Raw genomic sequence first — 21,100 nt, 5'->3', positions numbered from 1 at the left:
TGGGGCAGGACAGGATCACGGATGCAGGGGGACTGTGTGCCTTGTGTCATCTGGGGTGCCTGAAGAGCAAGGTGAAGCAAGGCGGTACAAGCTGTAGGGTGGGAACCCACCTGCGCTGTCTGCCTGCCTCATTATAGATAGTTTGGATTGTGCTGTAAGGTAAAGATATTTCTAGTTCTTTCGCGCAGTGGTTGGCTGGCAGCGGTCAGAGTTCAAAAGGTGTTTTTCAGCTGTATGGCTTTCTCTGTCTTTTGATGTGCTTGCCATTTGGTAGCAGTTTGTTGTGGTCTCATGTATTTCCCACTTTCCTAGGTTTGCTATTGCTAGCTTTTAAAATCACCTAGCAGACTGGGTGTGCGGAAGCAGCGCTCTGTGAATGGATTGTTAGGGTTGGAACTGGAATGCGAGGCAGCCAGTGGTCAGCATCGCGGCTCCCGATGCAACCATTAGTCAGCAACACCTCGCACCGATATCCAGGCTGAAATCTAGCGTCACCCGCTGCTGTCTGCTTCATCAGTAAGTTGTCTGGCAGAAAGTTTGAAGTTGAGGAAGAACACTTGGCTACGAAGAGCTGTGATGAGACGGCTGTGCAAATGGTAACTCTGGGTTTTGGTAGCATTTGCAAAGTTTGCCAGTGCACTCGAAAATCACAACGTGTGATCGTAAAGAGTGGCTGAGCAGTTAAACTTTTTTTTTTTTACAAGGTGCCTGGCAGGAAGAACTCTGTGCAGCAAGGCTGTGAGGGGCCCCGGTGTGCTCTGCCCTCGGAGCCGCGCTGTCCTTTGGTGCGGTTGTTACACGGCTGTGAAGTTGCCTTCTAGCTGTGGTTTAAGAACGTTTCACTCCACGGCGCTGCCGGTGTCCTTAGGCAGCGCTGAGTCGCAGAGAAGGGAAGTCTGAAGTCATTTGTGCCCTAGAAGAAGCTGCACGGAGATAACGGGAGCTAAGGGCGCGCGTACGAACTAGCAGCCGCCCAAGCGCCGGGTGGGTACGGCGGGCGCTGCACGGCAGCTGCGGGCGGGCTGAGTGCTGTGCCCGCAGCCACAGCCAAGCCGGGGCAGAACGCGACTGCACGGAGGTGCTCCCAGGTGAACCCGTCGGGCGTTCCGTCGCCTGCGCCTGGGGCTCCCGCCTCTGTCACCACGGGCGGGACCGCTCTGCGGGGATAGCGGCGCGCACACCTCGCCGCCCGGCACACTGCCGGCCGTAACCGCGGGAGCGCGGTGCCGCCTGCGGGGGGCGCCCAAGGAGCGGCGGAAGGCGGGGGGCTGCGGCCGGGGGACGGCCGCGTCACTGCCCGCGGTTTCCCTGCTGTCGTCACGGGGCTGTGCCGGGCTCGTGGTAGCGAGGGGAGCGCCGTCGGGTAGAGGAATAGCGGTGGTCCCTTCTAAAGGCGCGTCTAGGGGAACCGTGCTGAGGAGCCCGGTGGTGTAGAGCCGCGGCAGCAGCTGGCTCTGAAGGCTTGGAATGTGTCTTAGGAGCTTGTCTGGCTGCCGTCCGTCCCTTAGATTGTATTTCCGCTCTGACATTCCACCAGCAGGCTTCCCTACCTTCCCAGCCCGAAGTTGGGGGTGAAGTGTTTGAAATGAAGGGAGTGCAGGGGCCGAAGGAGCCTTGGAAATGGGGTGAACTTGGAGTCGCTCCTGGCTGCAGTGACCGTGTGGTTTTGATTCCTCACTGATTTTCTATAGAGATATGTTCTTTAGATTGACACGAGGGAGTACCTGCAGCATTTAGTTTGCTAACAAGTGTCATTCATGGGTTAGCAAAAGCTGCAAGCAGCTGTTAGAGAGATTTGGAGTAGTGTGGAGTAAGATTCCTTTAGCGAACACTGGACAAATAGAAAACAGACACACCCTAAGTAAAAAATAAAAAGTTTTCTTGGTGGAAAGGATAGTGAGCTGTGAAATTGCTCTGGTACAACGTGTCTACAGTTAGTCCATGCTTTCCTTATCTAGTGACTGCTTCAGTTTCTTCCAGCGCGTTACTTACTGTGAATTAATCACTCAGTTTTAGTTGGGTTGTCTCTCTGCCAGGCAGAGAGACAGAATCTCACGGCACATTTGAAGAGGGCAAGGCACCCTTCTCAGAGCTGGTAACAGCCAATCATTTGGCTATGGGACGTGCCTTGGACATGAGTGATACCTGGGATTAATTTCTCCCTCGTTTCCTCTTCTGTTTGTAAGAGGGGAAAAATCCCTGGAGTATTTTGTCCAGAAACTTCACTGAACAGCAGTGCCTATCCCCGTGGCTCGGTGTAACATCAGATGATAAGATTGTTAGTACGTTAGTTGCTATCTAGAAAGATTCTATCAATAAGCAACTGGATATTTTGATACATGCAGAGCTGAATCGCTGAATAAACAGTGTCTTGGGGAAAAAAAATCTGCAGTAGAACAATGTCTGTACGCTTAGGTGAAGGCAGTAAGTGATAGGCAGTGATGTTAATGCCATTAAGATCCTTGGAAATGCGCACAAATGAATAACCTGCAGCTAAAGGTGTATTAAATAATGTAGACAGCTGTTTCTTATTTAGTCTTATGCTAATTTGTATGAAAAAAAACACCTGCTGCTGTTACCATCGCCTTTACCAGCTCATGGAGTTGCACATCACTTGTATAATGCTGGTACAAATGCTACCTCGGTACATCATGTGTTGGTAACAGAAACAGTTGCTTTTACTTGTTTGTTAACTTACAACGAAAGTTTTAAGGGATCATTAAGTTTTACTGGGAAAGATTCAAAATGACGTGGAGGTCTTGCCAGACATTTGGCCAGATAGGCTTGGTTTTGTAAAGTGATCAAAGAAATGGGGGAAGAAAAAAAAAAAAACAACAAAAAACCAACTATGAAAATATTTGTATGGAACTAGCAAATAGGTGAAGGAGAATGAGAGAAAGGGAAACAGAAGATTGGACTGGCATGTCTGTCAGGGTGGTGTAAATGAGGTCCAGTGTCCTGTGAGGGACTGCAGGCTTGGAAAGTACCTGGGAGTGTTCTTTATCAACTTGCATAAATCTTTCATTTTTTTCAAGCTTGTATTAATGGTCTGGGCTGAAGCTCAGCTTCCGTTCCCTGGAAGAAAGTGCAGAAGGTTTGCTATGCTACAGCTTGATTTGCAGTTGTATCAAATACAATATCACGTATACGTTGAGGCTGACAGACCAACTGGAAACTGACCATAGATGGTTTTCTGGCAAGCAGAAAATTTTAAGTCATCTTTAGCCTTTTTGTCTGAATTTAGGGAAGGCCCTTTTGTCTATTCAGCTAGATCAACCACTGCTTGACTACCTTTAGTTTTCACTGTGTTTAAACTTCTCACTGAGACATAAGCAGTGATGCTAACAGATTTGAAATAAGAATTTTTGTCAGATCTGATTCAGTATAAAGGCTCTTGTGCAGATTACAGGAATTATGGCCCTTCCTCTTCATATCAAACACAGTACTATCTTTCAAAAGAAACAGTTGTGCCATAGGACTACAGAATAGTGAAAACTGGGGAAACAGGTGAACTAGATTTGAAAGTTCCCTTTTCTTCACAATGTCAGATGCCTTGTGCCCCTCTCTGTTGAGCTGGGGTATGGTGCTTCAAAATAAATGCTTGTCCTGTGCGTGTTGTAACTGCAATTTAGAATGTCAAATGTAGTTTCTAGTTAGAAATGAGACCAAAACCTCATTTCTGTAGACATGGATTTGTAATGAATGGCTAATGTAGAACAAAGCATACCCCAAAACAGGTGTGGAAAAATGTTTAAACGAGTGCATTTATGAGATTACCCATTAGCTTGAAAAATATTGTCTCACTTCTGTAATGTTTATAAAGGCCAAGAATAGGTGATATATAACGTTGTCTGATTATACAGAAAAAAACCCTCCTTTTTGGGGTGGCATTCTGCACTCTTATTTCTTGGTGGTCTGCATTTAACTGCGGGCCCAAGGAAGAGATACAACAAGGTATCCTGAAAAAATGATGAAATGTTTTCCCATCGACTCAAAACACGTAAGATCAAATTGCAAAGCTAACGAGTATGAAAAATAAATGGGACCACAACATTGGATAGCATTGACTGCAAGGAGAGTTCTGTTAGAGAAGTGGTCTTTAGACAATTCTTAAATGTGTTCTATGCACTGATAAGAGAGACTGTATTCCAGTTCCTGTGCGTGAAGATAAAACATCTTGTTCTTAGGGACTCGTTATGATCAAAGACTTTCTTATTTCATCTGTGCCTGTGTAGCAGTAGAATTTTAAGAGCTACTCTGCACATTTGGTCTACAGCCTAAAGACTCACTTGAGGGCTTGTCACTCTTACAGATCTGTCAACCAGCCCCGTGGGGCTACTGTAGTTAGCTGTAATACTCTCAGTCACTTCATTCACCCTTTAGAATCCATGAAGAGACTGAAAGCAGGATATATGCAACTTTAAACCAGTTATTTGTCAACTGAGGTGTGAGGTCAGTAACTAGGAGTACTGAGCTACTAGGCAAAGCATTAGCATACCGTCCCTAGTTAGCATCTGACTCGGCTTTGCTGGCCTGGCAGACAGCAGTACTGGGGCAGTTCCTTAGAAGTTTCATCCAAGGTTATGCGGTTCTGCTGTATCAAAAGTAGGCCTTGGATCACAGACAGCTGAACCCCTAGGGGGAGGGTTTGCAAAAAGCTGAGGTGTGAATACTGCACCGATTCCCTTAGGAGGACCCAGTAGATAGTATCTGCAAGGTTATTTGATCTACTTTCAAAATAGCTGGATGTCTGCTGGAGAAGCTGTGTAAATTAAGCATGCTCTGCCCTGGACTTTTAACCACCAGTGTATTTTTTTTTGTATATGTTTCTGCCATATGTGCTTTGTAATCAGTTCCTTGCCTGGTGCTGAGAACAGATTGTCTATGGGTGGGAAAACTTAAAGAACAAACCAGTCCAAACACTGCAAACCAACCAAACGAACAAAAAAACCCACTGAAGCCATTGAAAGAAATAGAGGATAGAGGAAGATGAAGCTGAGAATGCTAATGAGATGTAAAAGAGCAGTGTGGGGGCGGGGAGTAGTCCAGTAGGTAAGGTTAAAGAGAAGGGAAATGAAAGCAGGTCTTACGAAGAGAGGAGAAGATACTTCTGGTATTTGCTAGGAGAATATGAAGTTCAGAAATTACATGTCGATTTTAACCAAGAAACAGTGGGTAAACTTCTGGCTGTTGAGAAATGCAAAGCAGAACTTCTTCACTGGTGCTGGAGTTACTCCTGTCTTGAATGCCACAAAAGAAAGAGAGCTGAATTTCTTCTTGTATTTGTAAATTTGCAAATTTGGAACATTCCCTATCTGCAGTGGAAAATCAGGTCAAACTCTAAGAAAAGTTTTTTTGCTGGCTCCATAGAATAAGTAAGTGAGGAAAAAAAATTCTTAAGAAACTGATTTCCATAATCTGGAAGTTTTCAGAACAGAAATTGTTTGCCATGAGTGTTTGAGATACAGTTCTTTCAATTCTGGGGGTATTTGCTATTTCAGTTGCATCCTTTGTGATTTATGTAAATTTGTCCAGAAAGATGACAGAGTTGTGTTTGATATCTATGCAGAAAGCAACGCTTGCTTAAATAAATTGTTCATCTCCAAGCAGCACATTGTAGTCTAGCTAGTGGAGAAGGTGTATGCATATATTTATATACATATTAATACAAATTTAAAAAAATATTTTAACAACCAGAAGTGGCTTCTGTAGCTTGCTGTTATGTGCAGGTATCAGTCAGGCATCTTTAGGAAGAGCCAGCCTTCTTGTACTGCTAGAGGGGTGTGAAGTGGGATGTGAGTGATTTCTGCTGCTTCATGTGAGCAGGCACAGAGACTGCCGTATCTTCATCTACGAGGTACCACTTAAAGCTGCAGACTTAGTGGCATAAATATTCATCAGGTGTTACTAAGGTGGCTGCCTTGGCATATCAGTCATCTCCTAACTTATCTTCTGTAATAAAATGGAAGTAATTAGATTGCTAAGAATTATCTTGTGCACCAGAGTGGTGGTGTGTGGTTCTTGTTGTTTTTTCTGTTTTTTTCTTTTTTAATAAAGCATTCAGCCTGAGAGTAATGAAATTGCGGCAGTCTACAGGATAACTTTCACCAGTTTTTGTTTTTCTGTCTTTTTTCTTTTTTTGGCAGTAACTGACTGAATGAATAACAGGACTGAAAAGTTTCTGAAATCCTCATTTTAATCCACGTGTGGTACAGAAGGTTTTTCTTCCATCCACCTGTGGTCTTTGCTTCCTGCTGTAGCAAAACAAGTTGCATTGAACTGTGATTTCTTACAGCAGCGTTCTTTCTTTGGGTTGAATTTGCTGCCGCTCTTAGTAGACAGAATTGCTTTGTTTGTTCATTAAAAAAAGAAGCAAATAAAGAATATTGGGAACCATTTTATTCAAAGGTTAGTAAAATCTAATTGTGAATGAGCATCCTTGAAACTTTTTGATGTTACCTGCTCAGAGGGGGTGTACTTTGAAGGCTAGCGATGATTCTTGGCAGGGTTGGCTGGGGTAATGTGTAAAAGTAGCTGTTCTAGTCTGCGTTGGAAATGGCTTTGGTTTGAACCAAAGTTTAACCTATGCTAGAAGAAGGTAGTTTCTCAGTGAAGATTCTTCTTTCCTGCCTTATACATCTCTTTAATTTCTATATCTTGCTAGTCAGGATGTTAATGTATTAATTTCCTGTCCTATTAAGTTACTTTTGACCTTCTCTTAATGAAATAAGCCTTTCTGCCAGTTTTCTTACGTAAATACTACAGATGTATTGTTAAGAGAGTCCAAACCTGGTCTCCAAACCTGGTAAGATGAAGCACAGCTATTACAAGTCATTTCAGGAAGCCAGATGTGTTCTGTAGACATATTAGGACATAATTAGCAAAAAGCAGATCTTTACATGACTTGCATTTTATTACCTTTTTAGATATAATGCATTTCACTGTGGGCAAATAGTTACTGTATAATAATTCTCTTTTGCGAGTACCTAAAGTTAATTTACTTATTTACACTTATGTCTTGGTGTTTTATCATGGAAGTAGTTATGTTTAACAACCCATTTACTGGCTGAGTAATTCTTTCATGCCGTTGTATCCATTTACCAGTGGCCATCCATGACTTGTCAGACACTATTTTTTTTTTTTTTGGAGAGGGTTCAGTGTTATGTCTGTGACCAGAGGCTAAACTGGAGTTGAATGAAATAGCGCAGAGAAAATGTTGAGGATTTAATCAATTTGAAATGGTCCACTTCTCCTGCAGCTGAAGAGAATCAGGGAAGATGGATACAGCAATTGACTTGCACTGTAGCTGATCTTAACTCCGCTACAAAAGGTGAGCAGCTTTTTAGAAATACTCACAAAGTACCACCACGTGAGCTGCCAGCAGAACACGTGAGATCTGTGAAAGTGGCAGTGCCCAGTGGTTCCTGAAAGATACAGGAAATGAAAGGGAGAGTACCTCTAACATTTTTCGTACAGCTCTTGCCAAGAAACTCCAGTTGAACATAATCTCTTATTGATTGTGGTTTTCTTGGCTTAGTGAGTATATAAGTTAGACCACAAACTCAGTTTCTGTAAGCTGATTCTGATGCTACGTATCACTGGCCCAAACAGCAAAGAACTTTTAAAGTATAGATTTTGTGGGGTGTGCGTTTCTGTTACGGTGTAGTTACTATGAGCAGATGGAAACCACCCAGTGGAATTGCAGTTGGAAAATAAGGTAGAAGTTCAAGTTACTCAAGTGTTGAAGGGGAGAAAAAATCGGTATGCATCTAAAAGCTTAGGAGTAGGTAAAGGATTGGTGTTAAATGTTCTTAATAGCCTTGTGTTAGGAGGAAAACACAGGAGCTGACCTCTGTGGAAAATGCATTAGCAGTCAGTGTAAAATGTCCTGTGAGCCTTCTAAAAAGCAAGGAACTGACATCAGGTTGGTTGTTCATAGTAGCCCACCATGGGGTGTGACTTGCCAGTGCCATGGGCAGCAGAAGGGCTGAAGGGTGGCAATAGGGGTAGAGGTGGAGCTGCTGAGGTCCTTGAGAGGATTCCTGCCCAAACTATCTGTTAACACCTTCTTGCATGTGCATTTGTCTGGAAGGGACACTTGTGGCAGCTCCTAAAGTGGATATCTATTGTGATATCTAGGTGTGATTCCTGAGAGCTATTCTCACCTCTTGCCTATTGAATGATCTCTGGGGTTTCTCTTTAACTCTCTAGGGATTGCTGTGAGGCTCTTGGACTAAGGAGGCTGGCCATTCCTGTTTAAATAGCTTGCTAGAGATCATATTTAATGTTTGGAAGCACCCAGGTGTTCCCTAAATGTTCATCCTAAGATATGCTCAGACCTTAAATGGAAAAGACTAAACAAGCTTCGTGCGTGGGTGTGATTTAGCAGCATGAGTTTCTTGTGCTCTCACTTGACCATGACTCTATGCTGCAGTAGTTACCTCCAACATGTGAACAGTGCAGTAGGAAAGGCTGTGGGGTATAAGAGTGCCAATGGGGTGACTTTTCATTTTCTAATTAGTAGAAATGAGTCAGTCAGAATGGTTCCCTTCTGCAAAGAAGAAGCAAGGATGCTTAAACATCAAAACCAGTGATATCAAGGAAATGAGAGACTAAGACAAGTGCTTGTTCTCCTGCTGCCAATCAGCATTCTCACTGACTTCAGACTAAGTAGTCACTATGACAGGAGTTCTTTGGTTTTCAGCATTAACCCACTCCGTGTTTTCATGCTCTCATGGACAAGAAACTTGAGGCAAAGATATTAAGAGGCTTTTGATCATTAATTCTTACTTGTAGAGTGTGAAGTTTAAGTATTCAGCTTGAGCGGAATGCTTTGAAAATGGGAAGTGAAACAGTATTTTTTCAATATTATTTTTCTGGGAGTTTATCATGTAATACAGAGCTTGGGGATTTGATTCCAAAAGCTTAGCTAGTCTATATCTTTTTGGCTTCTGTTTACAAGCATTCTAGGATAAAATGTCTACTCATGTAATTTATAAGCAATAAACTGTAGTAGCTGCTTAATTCTACTTATTTCTTTAGAGAAATGTTACCTTAACCAGTGCAGAATTACAGCATTTGCAGGGCCCGGTTTTGGGCATCTATTCCATTTGCCTTCATCAGAAATGGAAATTATGGAAGTTTCACTCACAAAGTGTGATAAAACACTGAGCTGGGTAGAAAACAAGTTTTAAAACAAACAAAACACCACACAGAAACAAAACACAGAAGGCAAACTATACTGTGTCGAAATTTGTGTCATCATCTTGGTTTCTTTTTTGCTTTCTTTGTCTCCACTTCTTTGAGCACTGTTCTGAAATTAGGTGTGTCTGAAAAATTAGGATTTTTTTGTTCTGTTTAAGCAAATGATTTATGAAGATTTTTCAACTGAGCATTGCTATTTTATTATCAGAGATAAAAAAAACTTCTAAGCACTCATTTAATATCTAGCCTGTAGTTCTATTTAGGCTCTTACTGCTAGTGTACTTCAAAATAGTATGTAAGGTTTTTGTTGTTTCTCTTCTCGTTAACCATATTAAGACTGAAACTTTTTTTTACATATTTCTAATTACTTCAGAGTAGTTATATAACTCTTATTTTTCTTATTATAGAGTTAGTCTTCTAATCCATTGACCTGGATTGAAGCGGATTTGCTTTCTGACTTTCATGTGTCAGGAAACATTTGTCTTTGCATGTAGGGTAGGGTGAATAATGCATTTTATTATTGCGCTATGGCCACTGAGCCAAATAAACTCAAATGCTTATTTGGATTGCTCTGACACAAATCTTTGCCTAACTTTGCTTTTTGTATTGGTAAGAATTTTGGAGGGTCAAATGAAATATATTCTGTTTTCATCTGAGGTAATTTTCCTGGCAGCAGAACACGTGTGTTGCCCTGGCCTACTGATGTACAGAGGGGTGGTTGGAGCACTTCCTGTGGGTAGGTTGACAATCTTGCTTTGGAACTGGTCCAGAAGGTGAGAGAACACGGCCTGGTTTCCCCTCTCAGACAGCCCTGGTGGGGAGAGGAGGCATTGAGCCCCAGGCTTCAGCCTGACTCCGTGCTATGCTGAAGAGTGGAACCACAAGGACACACCGTCCTAGGAGAGACCACGACAGTGCTGTATGCTGGACTGACTGAAGCATGAAAGACTGAAGGAGCGAGGAAAGCTTTTGAATCCTCTTGGATGGAGGAAGGATTTGAACTTCCCTCTTTCCTGTCTGGGACCGATATCCTTTGGACAGAAGGAAGCGGCTGCTGACAACTTTGCACTGTAAATTTTTGCTTGCTTTTTAGTTGAAAGGGCTTAGCAAGGTGGGTAGAAATCATGAAAAACTTGGAGCAACAAGTTTGTCATGATTTGAGATTTGAAAACTCTAGGTGTTGGCTTTTTCTTTTTTTTTCATCTTGAACATTTGCAGCAATTCTTCTGCACTGTTCGACTTGCTTGGAAACTAAGCAGCATTGCTATTGTGCAGGATTTTAGAAGCTGTTGGGACAGTGGTCACTCCCAGCTTTTTCTACTGTTATTCTTGCAGTCAGAAATGAAGGTATTTTAGGGAAACAGCATTAAGTGTGAGGGGTGGCAGGGCAGCAATGTAGGGAGATGGTCTGCCTTCACTCCCTGTCAGGGTGCCCCTTATGCAAGGTGTGTGTTTGGGAGTGGATTTACTTCCCCAGGGAAGGAAGAGGCAATATGAAAGGCTGAAGGAAGAAGAAAAGACAGGGAAGATGAAAAAACTGTGTTTGAAGTCAGTCTAACCAGCCTATGAATTCTCACAGATGTTGAATAGCATTGCTCCTCTGGGCCTTGGTGTTTAAATGACTCATGAGCATTGCTGGGAACTGAGGGACAGCAGGGTTATGCAATTCATCTGCAATCATAGCAGGGATCTGTGGCTGTGAGGACCAGAACAGGGATGCTGGGACTCCCAGTCCAACATGCAGTTAGGTGCATTTCCCCTTAAAAACGGTTTCTGCAATATTTTATATTTATTTGAGAGAGAGCAGAAAGCTTGATCCCAACATTATTTAATTTCTGCTCAAACAGATTAAGTGACAAGCATAAATAGTTGCCCGTGATATTTCAGTAGAGCACACGTGCTTTTGGGCTGTGTGAAAGCACTTGTGGAAAAAGTCCTATTTATGAAGAGATTTAGAGCTATTTGTCTTTCATGAGCTATTTACTTCTTCAACTGAGCTAACATCTATTAAACATTCATTCTAAGTGTAATACCCTCAAGAGTCAATTTAGGTAAACTGCAGTACCTCTTTCTAGACAAAAAAAAAATGCTTTGCAGAATGCACATAGAAAAATCCATTACATTATTTTTTCTTTTTCTCTTAGTTTTTATTATATATTGAGATTAAAAAAACTTCTGATGAGGGAGTAGAGGAGGGAAAAAGCAGCTCCTTTGTCAACTGCATAAAGGGACAGTCAGAGCTTTTGTGTGTATAGTTTTTTTTAATCATGTCTTCAATTTTCTTCTCTTTTAAGTTGAATATGTTATCGTGACTGCAAACTTTCACACTCCCATTGTCATAAACCATAGTCTAATAACCTTTAGAGCTTCGACATTTTCCAGCCTGGCAGCCAAATGAGTGTTTGGAAGAATGTTGAAGACTGTGGCTTAAATCATGTTACACTGCGCTGTCATTTACTTCCAATACTGTATGATATTTTTAAAGCCACACGCCTGCAGCAGTGGGTGATGTTTGAGAATCAACATCACCTTTGGTTATTATCAAGAAGACAAGCAGCTGAGTTCTGCTGGAGGTGAGATACAAGATATGGCTGAACTATGCAGTATTCTGAGCTGAGAACTTGCAGGGCTTGGAGGGGAGCACAGATACAGGTGAGACCTGAGCAGTGGTGTGGACCCTAGTGGGATGCTGTGTTGTGTGGTGCTGGAAGAGGATCTGCTGTCATTCTCTCATATAGGTTCGGCTCTACTCTGTGTTCAAGCGTTAACAGATGTTTGAAACCCTAAAGCTGAAGACCTAGCTGCTAATGTGTAGGTCATAAATAGCAGAAAGAATTGGTACATATCAAGGAACATTTTTTTCCCTAGCCACTAGTGTATTTTGGTGAGTTTATACAATGGTTTTAGTTGGTTGGGCGCTCCTGTGCAATGTCCTGTGTGGTTTTTTTTGTTTTTTTTTTTTTAAGGAGATGAAAATGAAAATACATTCCAGGACTTTTTGCAAGGATTTTTCTTTTTTTTTTTCCCAACTTTAAATTATTCAGCATTGCAAAATGATAGGTGAATACTGGTGGGCCACTGGTATGTGGCAACGTAACAATGGACAAACCGGAGTGAGAAACTGTAGCAACAAAAGCAAATATTTACCTGCACTTTGGTGATCTTCCCACCCTCATCACCCCAATACCATCAGCTATTTCCAGTCTTTGGAAGAGGAATCAAGTTAGGTCACTGGTATTTGCCAGTGCCATGTTGCCTGAGGTTGTGCCTCCACAGCTCTGCAAGTAGAAAAGGTTTGTAAGAATGTTCCAGTCTGCTTCAGGTTAAATCTGTGAGATTAGTTTAACTTGCTTTATGTTGTAGTGAGTTTGAGTTGGCTCACTGCATTTGGAAGTAGTCTGGAGAGTACTTCCTACCATCAGAGCCCTACGGAGGGAGGGGACAATGACAGGTTTAAACAGCACAGCTGCCTACAGAAGAAATTTGTGGAGCCTGATTTGACACCAGTACACGTGCCTAACATCAGCACAGGTTTAACTGTGTAAAAGTGCTTTTACCCGTATGTACAAGGAGGTCCAAAAGGAATTTTTAGCAGGAGGGTTGGAAGTAGGTGATCTTGAAGATCCCTTCCAACGCAAACTGTTCTGTGATTCTGTGATGATTCTGTGATGCTGGTGTCCCAGCAAAGTCTTTTGAATGTAGACAAAGACACAGCATTGGTTGTTCTACCTCACCTGGATTTGATTATTTTAAAGATCTCTTCTTAATAAGCATCCAGCCTTACTGTGTAAAGCACTTTTAGCTTGCTGCAATTTTGAGTTAAACAGGTTCTATTTTTAAGCAGATATATCTTTTTACATAGATGTATATCTGTAAATATCCATCAAGCCCAGCCAAGCATCATTTCAAGTCTGTATCCCAAAATAGCTAATTGTTGGTGGTTTTTTTTTTTATTATTTTTTAATTTTTCTCCTCTTTGCTTACCGTACTGTGCTGGTAGTTTTCAGGCAAACTGCAGTTCAAGGTGCAGTCTTCATTTTCGTTTTGCTCTTTTCTCACAAGACAATTTTACTATCTGTCTACCTTTGTAGAATAGCTGTGTTGAACTCTAGAAACCATATTTTATGTGCTAAAAGTCCCATTTTTTTTTTCTCAACAGGAATTGGTGGAACAGTATTTAATGCCACGTAGGAGTGAAAAAGCTTTTACTGTTGCACTCATCCCTTCTTCCTTCCCCTTAAAAAGTACCTCTAGCATACTTCAAAGTAGCAGCAATCTCGAAAGATGCAATTTTCTTAAAATTCCTAAATCTTTCATATTATCATGATTTTATACATGAAATATAAGGCTTGATCCATAGAAAGAATTAACAGATCCCTTAGCAAAACAATTTTAAGCTCATATAGTATTAAAAAAGGGAAAATGCTTATCCAGTTGTCAACTGGACACACTGTGAAAGCCAAAGTCTTAGAGTAAGGTATTGCGGGTTTTGTTTTTTAATAAGTGGGAGTATTTAACCTCTGGATGCACTTATGGTTGTAGTGATTTCATTGCTACTGAAGTCTAATTCAAAATCTTTCTTTTTAGAATTTTTTTTCTGTCACTCAAGGATAAATTATAGGCTTGCTTTAAAATTTAGGTGCAACTTTTGTAAGTTTCTGATGTAGAGGATCAAACTTGCTTGCAATGATCCTGTCTACCCTTAAGATAAAGCCCCAGTTCTGCAACCTGTTTCTTACATTACCATCTTTGTCAGGGATTTGGTAACCTATCTATGTTGTATTCTATATTTGTTTTAATGCACACATCTAGTTGAGTCATGTCTGGATTTTGATGTAGATAATGCCCCTACTGATTTTGCACAGTAAGACCAAGCTCTTGCACCTCTTGGGGAAAATAAAATTGAGTAAGGAAGAGCTCTGTGCATTCCTCTGCGGTAGTGTTAGACTAGGAGAGATCTGATGATTTAGCGATTTAATGATGGTATAAGAAACCAGAAAACGACTTCAGTGACTCATTTTCTTATCTCTGGCAGCCATAGAAACAGATCTGAGAGCCCATATTTCTATTTTCTGCTCTGTTACTGTGTCTGTGGTAAATTGGGTGATAAAATGTGAAAACAACCCTCCTCTTAAGAGCGCTAATTTGTAAAGTGACAAGAAATGTGTGTATATATGTATGTGTATACACATATGTATGTATACATTTCCTCCCTATTGCATGTATATATTTCCTCCCTATTGCCTTGATACTTCATTGCATAAATGTTTCTGCAGCTCTGTTGCCCGTTTCTTTTGCTTTGCTGATTGCAGTGAGGTCATATCAGCATTTTCTTTATGGGACTGTGCCGCACATGACTACAGGCACGATAAAAGCACCAAAAAAATCTCTGTGTATGTTTCCATCAGAGGTTTGTGTGGCATCACAAGATCAAATTTAAGTTGGGTCTCTTTGAAAGTGTGCTGGGGTAGGGGGGAAGGGCACTAATGACCCATTCCTTGTGTTGTACATGGTAATAGTGTTCCATTTTAGACTTTCCCTGACCTGAATCTGTCATCTGTAAGAGAGGGCTGTTTTAACCTGCATGAAGTCTAACAGATGCTTTTCCCAGCCTTACCTGTACACGTTTAACTCTCTTTATGCTAATGGATTGTAAGTAAAATACAAATAGCATACGGACTATAGTAACTAAAGAAATGCTAGGATTGCTGGGTGTTTTAAAAAAGAAAAAGCTATTTTAGGAAGGGCTGTTTTTTCTTCAAGGGATTCTAGTTTGCCAGTCTTGGTGAATATTGTAGTCCTGCTGGATGCTGCTTATGAACTGGAAAAGAAGATGGGAAAGCTATTGAAAGGTTAGTTATAAAGGATGGAATATGTGCAAGATGGATTTGAATGAGATAGACTGCTGCTTCAAGACACTGATGCCTCAATGAAGGCTTATCAGTGTTGTGCAGTGGCTCGAGTTTGCTGGTGCCAGGAGCGCATTGTGCGTTTGCATCACAGGCTCCTGGAGGAAGTTTGTAGGTTAACTATCAGCAGACAGCGTGGTACATGCTCTGCTGCCTCTGGAGCTTTGTAGTGAGGCATGAGTTCACTCTGGATGGGGGCATATAGTGAGATTGCCACTAGGTATGGCATGTAAATAAACATTTATTTACATGAATCCCTAAAAATGTCTATTTCCTCACAGTTGTTTTCATCTCCCTTCTTCCCTGGTTCTTGCTTTCGCCTCTTCTCTGGGAAGCCTGCAATGTCCCTTGCTCAGCAGAGATAGGTGCACAAGACCATTGGGTGGCTTGGATGGCTCAGTCAGATAGCCTTATGAGTAAATGGTTGTGAGATGTTTCAAAACATCGTCTCAGTTCTGTGCAGTATTTGAGTGGAGTGGTCTGAATGCCTCTGAAGTGCTGGTCTCTCTTCAAAGCACATCTAGATAATGATCATAGAATCTTGTGTGACTGGTACAGTAAATGCTGTTAATAATGCACTGTTCCTAGTACTACTGAATTGTGCAGCCTCTAGGTTAACAATTGGGAGAACTGCTTTATAATTCACACAGTAATAGGATTCTCAATTCGGTTACTCCTGAATTGACCTTTTCTGGCATTGGCGGTGCTTTGCTTGCTTGGCAGCCTAGCTGTTGGTGCATCTTGAATAAAAACTGGAAGTGTAAAGTGAGGGATTTGAAAACGGTGTTCTGGGGATACTGGTATCAATACTTAGAAATGGTACAGTGCAGGGAATCTCCTAGTACATCCTTGTTTTATCCTGTTGAGGGACCAGTGTACCTCTGAAGTGTGAGAAAGGTGGATATTCCAGCGTATACTGTCCTTTTAAAGGAGAAAGTGTGAATGGTTATCATCCTTTCTGTTCAATCTACACACATGCTTTCTTCCTCAGTTCAAGTTCACTCACCTCTAACTCACTCATGCCAGTCCTTTTGATTAGTTAATTCATTGCCCTTATTGAATATCATTCTGAAATTGAAAGTCTGGCACATGAAAGCTTCAACACAGGATCTTTGCTGGGCCTATTTGTTGAGCAGCTCTGTCCTTTTAATCAAGTTACTGAATTGCTCTATTTCATCAGGCATGGGCTGGTCTCCTGAGTCTTGAGGAGCTTGGTTGCAGAAAGAGGAAATGGTTAAACTTGTTCTGATTTAATGATATATGTTCAGAAAAGGGTAAAATTGCTGTTTTGGTAAGTAGAGACTGAGTAATTCCTTAAAGAACTGATTTCTAATTTTGCAATTGCGCTTAGGCAATTTTTCATAGCAAATTCAAGTATTAAGGTAATGTAGTTTTCAAGGTATTGATTTGTATTGCTGATTTTTTACTGTTCTCTTGTCCTACCTTACAGAGTCAAAAGTGCTGTGCAGAAGTCATTCTGTATGGTTTATTTGCTGTGGTTGAGTCTGCACTGTTAGCCAAATAGGCTGTGCAGGCTTCTGAAGGGAATGAGGACCACATGATCTGCTTGTTGCTGTAAAAAAAAAAAAAAAAAAAAAAAAAAAAATCGTTGAAAATCTTAGAAATGAGGTATAGAGGTATAGCATTGAAACAGATAACCATGAATATAGATGACACAGAATAAAAATACTACAATTCACTGCATAGTCACTGCTTGCATTAACATCCTTTTAACAGGTGCATACTGAAAATTAATTGCTTGCCGTGGCTAAAGTTATTGGTGTGTTACAGTATTGGGTTGGAAGAGCTGAGAGCTTAGGCAGGAGGACTGTGCTGCCATAAAGTGTCAGTACTGTGGGTGTATAACCAGAAGTTAAGATGCGATGGTGTTCACAGAGCTATTTTCATAGTTGATGGTTTGGCACAGATCTGCTTGAAATCAATGGCAACTATATCAGCATTTTTTTGGCGCTGTTTTTTTTAAGTCATTTATATAACTAATAAATTCACTTAAGTGTACTATAACTCTCTCCTTGGAGAGTTATTTCTATACAGTACAACTATAGTACAATTTCTCTTAATTTTATCATTCACTTTTGTATTGAAAAAGTAACTCCACTGTTGACGTGTTATTAAGGTTTCTACTCTCAAAGGTCAGTTCCCCCTGGATTCTCCTTTCGTCTGGAAGATGGCATATATTAAAATTTTATAGCAGTTCCCATTAGTTTCAATTCTACAATCCTGGGATCAATCTGGCTGCCCTTCTTCATAGCCTATTAAGTGCAATAAATGCCTTAGGTGAGCAATAAAGAGATTGGAATTAGATTCTTCTAAGCAAGACTTGTTTGCGTACTGAAGGTTTAAACCTGGCTGCAGTTGTGCTGATGAGGCTCCAACACATCAGGTGAAAGGAGTTGCTAACACTTTCACTTATAAAACAGCTGATCTTATGAAATAAGATATGGTAAGTAGGGGTGTGTGGCTACATACTGTAGCAGCTCCACAGACTTCTAGCCATTTATTTATTACTTCATATTCTGCTCTTAGTACGTGATTGAAAGGAAATGATCTCCTCTTTGTGTGAATTCCTTTTCCTTTTGGAAGTCCATGGAAAGATATGTGATGCCCCAGAATGGTATCTGTCTTTTCTGCTTCTCACCGTGTGTATTTCCTCAACGTTTTGGTCGTTGCAGCCCCTGACTGCTAGAACTTGAGAGTCTCTCCCAGCTGATGGGAAGGGATCTGTAACATCTGAGAATGTGCTTGCATTGATTTGTGTGTGAGAAGACTGGCAGCCCAAGCTATGTGGGTTAGCAGTTGTGGGGGAAGTGGATTTGAGAGCCCAGAATCCTGTTTGTTTTTCAACCACTGTAAAAGGATGGTACTCAGTGAACACCCATGAGTGAGTGAATTTCAAATGTGATCATCAAAAACCTTCAGAGAAGGCTAAGGCAATTATTAAATTATATTTATTTTTCCCTGCAGATTTAATCCACTGTGACTAACACAATGATCTGGTGCATCTGGATGCTATTTGAATGTTGATAATAAGAAGATTAATTTAAAAGCTTTAAGAGAGTCTTGAAGAGAGTCGCTAAACTCGTGTTTTCAGTGTGGATAAATTTTTCTCAAACAGCATGACTTCTCATAATTGATTGCATTTTTTAAAATGTCAGACAGTGTCCTGCTAAGTTTATTGATGAATGTGATGGGTGAAATGTAATGTTAAAGGGAAAAAAATAACAGCATCTAACAAAAAAATCACAGTTTTCTTTTACATCTCCTTTCGCTGAGGTCTCTTCCAAAAAACATGTGATATATCTTTGAGAACTAATATTACAGCTGGCTTAGTATTTGTGATTGAGTAGGGTGTCTGTTCTCTTGGCCAGTTCTTTAGTAGGGAGGATATTTCCAGGGCAAAACCTTCATGATGGTTTGGATGAGGTGCTCCTTTCTACTTTAGTAAAGAAACCAAACTGTCAAATAACATTAAAAAGATTTATTGAGCTGTGCTACAGTCTTGAAAGGTTTAGATAGCTCTTATCACCGTTACTTGATCTGATATGTTCCCCATTGGGACTGTTTGATCACTCCGTGCTTCTCAGTGGCTGTGTGTAATCTGGACTGAAAGGTACTGATTGGACTGCCAGCTACCAGTACAGAAATCTGTGGAAATTCCACCGTTAGGTGATCCTGTGTTCTTATACAATCATGGAATCCTTAGAGTTGTAACGGATACATAAAGGTCATCTAGTCCATCTCCCCTGCGATGAACAGGGACATCCCCTGCTAGATCAGGTTGCCCAGGGCCTTATCCACCTTTACCTTGAAAGTCTCCAAGGGCAAGGCCTCCACCACATCTCTGGGCAACCTGTTCCAGTGCCTCACCACCCTCACTGTAAAAGCCTTTGTCCTTATATTCAACCTAAATCTCCCCTCTTTAAGTTTGAAGCCATTTCCCCTAGTTCTGTCAGCACAGACCCTGCTAAAGAGTCTGTCCCCTTCTTTCCTGTAGCTCCTCTTCAGTACTGAAGGCTGCTATCAGGTCTCCCCGGAGCCTTCTCTTCTCCGTGCTGAACAGCCCCAGCTCTTTAAGCCTGTCCTCACAGGAGAGGTGTTCCATCCCTTGGATCATTTTTGTGGCCCTCCTCTGGATGTTCTCCAACAGGTTTATGTCTCTCATGTACTGAGTCCTCCACTGAGGACTCTCCAGTACTCCAGGTGAGGCCTCACCAGCGTAGAGTAGAGGGGCAGGATCACCTCCTTTGACCTGCGGGCCATGCTTCTTTTGATGCAGCCCAGGATATGGTTGGCTTTCTGGGCTGTGAGGGAACTTTGCTGGCTCATGGCCAGCTGCCATCCACCAGTACCCCTAGGTCTTTTTTGGCAGGACTGCACTCAATCCTTTCATCCCCCAGCTTGAATTGGTAGTGGAGATAGCCTCAACCCAGGTGCAAGACCTTGCACTTGGATTTGTTGAACCTCATGAGGTTCACTTTGGCCCACTGCCCCAGCCTGTCCAGGTCTCTCTGAATGGCATCCCGTCCCTCTGATGTGTCAACTGAACCTCACAGCTTGTTGTCATCAGCAGACTTGCTGAGGGTGCACTTGACCCCACTGTCAATGTTGTTGATGAAAACGTTTAAGATTATTGGTCTCAGCACTGACCCCTGGCGGGCACCACTCGTCACTGATCTCCATCCAGGCACTGAGCCATTTACCTCCACTCTCTGGTCTTCATCCTGCCGCCTGCTCTTCATCCATTGAACAGTCCACCCATCAAATCAATATCAAATCGGTAATGTGATTGCTTAACTGGTTGGGATTTTATTTTTTAGAACCATGGGAGGATGAGAAAAAGAGGGAGCTAGTGTCTTAGTAGCTTTTACACTTTACACAGGAATTGAGTTTGCCCAGCAAAATAAGCAAAGCAAGTGACTTGTGTCCTGTTCTCCATTTCAGTGTCTATAAATAACTCCAGACCTGCAACCTTATGTTCTCATGGATAAATGAATAATTTAAAAAAAAAAAAAAAGGCACATGGATTAAATTAAGCACTTAATTTCTTCAGAATGTGGAAAGCCTTTCACAGTGTCCTGTGCAAATTGATGAGTCACATGGAATTATTTCAGGCAGCAATGCTAGCAGAAGTTCATCTTGATGGATGCTGAAAGTTAGTTTAAATGTCATTTTAAAGAAATAAAGTAATTGTAAGCTCCGGGGGGTTGGTTATTTCCTGCTATGCTGGGTGAATGGAGAGAAATGCTTCTCTTAATGTAGGCATAATCTGATGGTAGCTTAAAGCTTGATGGATTTCCTTTGGAATGAATGCTTTTCTTGTTTGCATATACCACAACATTATATTGTCTTAAGTACTAGGACAGCTGAGACTCTGCTTTGCATCCCTTTACATAAAAGGGAAGAGTATTGTGCCAGTTGTTATTAAGGTCGTCCAACAGTTCACGCTGCAGTACTCCAGTCTCCACTGCTTGTGGACTTCGATGAACATTCATACTGAGATTTCTGTTCTGTATCATGCACAACCTCATAATGGCAAAGGAGAGGAAAAACATCCCTCAAGTAATGTTCTAAGAAAGTGACATTTTTTGTATTTTTTAAATAATTACAGTGGTTTTTGAATGAAATTAGCTTTTCTATGTTGTGGTTGAGAGAATTGAAATTTGGCAGTTTCAATCTTTTATTCCAAAAATTATCAGCCAAAAGTAGGTGTATATATATAAGAACTGCTATAAACTAGCCTGAAACCCATCAAATCTGAACATTTGCCCAACGTGGCAACATATCTCATAGCTCTGATTGTTGTCCAGGTCATGTATGCATCTCTGCACCAGAGCTACAGGGTCAGGTCAGGTTTGTGTGTAAGGGCTGTTCCCGTAGCAGAATGAAGCAAGAGCTATGTTTGTGAAAAGAAAAAAATGTGTTACTCTGTGGTGGAAGGGGAGCTGTAAACTAGGCAAGGGAATTGA

At 41.4% G+C, this 21,100-nt stretch overlaps 1 protein-coding gene across 7 annotated transcripts in view; it reads left to right on the top strand.

Moving 5' to 3' along the window:
• The window catches only part of CPNE4 (copine 4), a 268,973-nt gene that overhangs the window by 52,970 nt on the left and 194,903 nt on the right, over positions 1-21,100 (top strand). The window contains exon 1 of one of the 7 annotated variants that reach the window (XM_021388902.1): positions 499-596. The exons of the other annotated variants lie outside the window; for them this stretch is intronic. The gene's annotated coding sequence lies outside the window, so the exon portion shown is untranslated. Of the gene's footprint in view, positions 1-498; positions 597-21,100 lie in introns of those variants that run through there. 7 annotated transcript variants of the gene reach the window in all.

The sequence above is a fragment of the Numida meleagris genome, chromosome 2 (genome assembly GCF_002078875.1).
Source record: "Numida meleagris isolate 19003 breed g44 Domestic line chromosome 2, NumMel1.0, whole genome shotgun sequence".
Taxonomy (NCBI): Eukaryota; Metazoa; Chordata; class Aves; order Galliformes; family Numididae; genus Numida; species Numida meleagris.
This window is presented reverse-complemented; position numbering and strand designations above follow the sequence as displayed.